Raw genomic sequence first — 2,964 nt, 5'->3', positions numbered from 1 at the left:
GAATGGGAACTAGAGGAGGTGATGAAACTCAAACTAGGTCCACCGCAAAAAAAAAAAAAAAAAAAAGTACAGTTCAAGCAAAACGGGTTTAAGAACACTTTCCTGAAATGCTCACATACCAGGGACATTTTGATTTTCTTTCTTATGATATCTGAAAGACTGCTTCAACTCTCCAATTTCCTGAGTGTGTACAGATGTAACTGAGTTAATTAAATTATTATATATCATATTAAAAGATTTTCAATTGCTTATGCTATAAAAGCAAAGTTACATAGAAATAATTTGCATTCGTAATATCAAATTTGGGATTCAAGAATAACAATATCATAACTTTTGCTCAGCAGGGTAGTAGTTCCCAATATTTCATCTGTGTAACATGTGTGACAAATGACATTCACAAGCTCACACCCTCCCATGGACAAGTTCACCCTCAGGCTCCATTTGCCTCCCCCGCTGGAATCAACCCTTTCTCCACCCAAGGGGGATGTCAAAAATGCAAGTAAGTAACATCATTACTGAATAACTTTAAATGTGCTCTAATGATTTTAACAAGGAAATGAATCACAAATTTCAGAACTTGATAATTAATAAGTTACTGCATCGACTTGCATGGTACAAAAGTTTTTTAAAAACCACCAACAACGTTAGTTTTGAAAGTAAATTAAAATCAGTTAATTTCTTTGAATCCTTGTTTTTTCTTTAACATGGAAATTGTTATTTATTTTTGAAATTTTGCTTCTCTCTACTACAGTATTTATAATTATCAATCAGATCATTTTGAAAAGGTCTTTAAAGCCAGTATTTTACTTCCACCTTTGCTCTCCAAAGCCATTGCATCGCTTCTATTTCACTTTTTCTTGATATGCAAGAATGTCACTTGTCTACGTGCAAATGAATGAAGTAACTGCCGAGAAACCAGTATTCTTTTCTGTCTTCTGAGGGGTTTTTTGGTGGATCTCCCTAGGCTCATTAGTCACATTTGGGTCAGCATGATGGTTTCTGTCTGACACTCTCAGTAAACACTCTTGTGCTGCCCTGTCACAAGTCCTGTCACACAGTCCAGGACTGCTATTAGCAACCAAACTCTCCTCCTCTCTTCCCCAGCCACTGCTACTTCCCTTATCTTTCCAAGAATTCCTATAAACAAACCCTAGGGTGAAATCAAAGCTAGAGATTTATTCTGAAATTTTTTTCAGAAAACGTAGGTGGAGAGATAAAATCAACATTGTCAAGTGGCACACTCTTGTAATGAATGCTAACTTTGTTCACCTCCAGAGGGAAAAGGGATTTTCCATATTGTTTATGGTTTCTGGTTTCGCACTTTGTTCCCCCTATAAGGAAGGGAGTCTTGAAAAAGAGGACGAACACAGAAATGTTCTCCAATGGCCTCTAAACTCCTCAAACTTTACAGTGTTCGGGAAGCCTTAGCAGGCCCATCTGCGATAAAACTGTGAGGTAGGGGGATTTTGTCCGCAGTGAAGCAGTCCTCCCAGCACACCCACACCTCAGTTTGGGGAAATTTACTCATGTCTTTCCAGGAATATAATGCTCTCTTCTCTTTTCCCCTTTACCCTCATTTTACACACACACACACACACACACACACACACACACACACTTATCCTCCAAAATAACCTTGAAAATATTGGGTTGGCCAAAAGGTTTGCTCGGTTTTTTCTGTAAGATGGCTCTAGTAGCACTTAGTTGTCTTTAACTTCATTGAAACAATTTTGTTAGATTGTATGTGACAGCTGTCATGTCAGCGTGCATTTAAAAAAACACTTGTGCTCGCTTTGGCAGCACATATACTAAAATTGGAACGATACAAGAAGATTAGCATGGCCCCTGCGCAAGGATGACACTCAAATTCGTGAAGCGTTCCATATTTTTTGATTCACTTTGTTATACGGCAGAAACTAACACACCATTGTAAAGCAATTATACTCCAATAAAGACGTTAAAAAAATAAAAAATAAAAGACTTATCAAAGTTGGTGAATTTTTGTGTAGCCATTTTATTATTGAAGGTGGAAGAAAAAAAGCAACAATTTTGGCATATTATGCTTTATTATTTCAAGAAAGATAAAAACGCAATCAAAACGCAAAAAAAAAGATTTGTGCAGTATATGGAGAAGGTGCTGTGACTGATCGAATGTGTCAAAAGTGGTTTGCGAAGTTTTGAGCTGGAGATTTCTCACTGGACGATGCTCTACCATTGGGTAGACCAGTTGAAGTTGATAGCGATCAAATCAAGACATTGAGAAAATCAACGTTATACCACGCGGGAGATAGCCAACATACTCAAAATATCCGAATCAAGCACTGAAAATCATTTGCACCAGCTTGGTTATGTTCATCGCTTTGATGTTTGGGTTCCACGTAAGTTAAGCGAAAAAACCTTCTCGACCATATTTCCACATGTGATTCTCTACGGAAAAGTGGATACTGTACAATAATGTGGAACAGAAGAGATCGTGGGGCAAGTGAAATAAACCACCACCAACCACACCAAAGGCCGGTCTTCATCCAAAGAAGGTGATGTTGTGTGTACGGTGGGATTGGAAAGAAGTCCTCTATTATGAGCTCCTTCCGGAAAACCAAAAGATTAGTTCCAACAAGTACTGCTCCCAGTTACACCAACTGAAAGCAGCACTCATTGAAAAGCGTCTAGAATTAGTCAACAGAAAACGCATAATCTTCCATCAGGGTAACTCAAGACCACATGCTTCTTTGATGACCGGCAAAAACTGTTACAACTTGGCCGGGAAGTTCTGATTCATCCGCCATATTCACCAGATTTCACCTTCGGATTTCCATTTATTTCAGTCTTTACAAACTTCTCTTATTGGAAAAAATTTCAATTCCCTAGAAGGCTGTAAAAAGCACCTGGAACAGTTCTTTGCTCAAAAAGATAAAAAGTTTTGGGAAGATGGAATTATGAAGTTGCCTGAAAAATGGCAGAAGG

The 2,964-nt window shown here is 38.1% G+C and overlaps 1 non-coding gene across 1 annotated transcript; it reads left to right on the top strand.

Moving 5' to 3' along the window:
• Positions 1–1,784: 1,784 nt before the first annotated feature.
• Positions 1,785–1,890, top strand: LOC114235733 (U6 spliceosomal RNA). The gene has a single exon (XR_003621841.2). It is a non-coding gene; the product is annotated as a U6 spliceosomal RNA (small nuclear RNA).
• Positions 1,891–2,964: the final 1,074 nt, after the last annotated feature.

Source organism: Balaenoptera acutorostrata, chromosome 13, assembly GCF_949987535.1.
Source record: "Balaenoptera acutorostrata chromosome 13, mBalAcu1.1, whole genome shotgun sequence".
In the NCBI taxonomy this organism is placed as follows: Eukaryota; Metazoa; Chordata; class Mammalia; order Artiodactyla; family Balaenopteridae; genus Balaenoptera; species Balaenoptera acutorostrata.
This window is presented reverse-complemented; position numbering and strand designations above follow the sequence as displayed.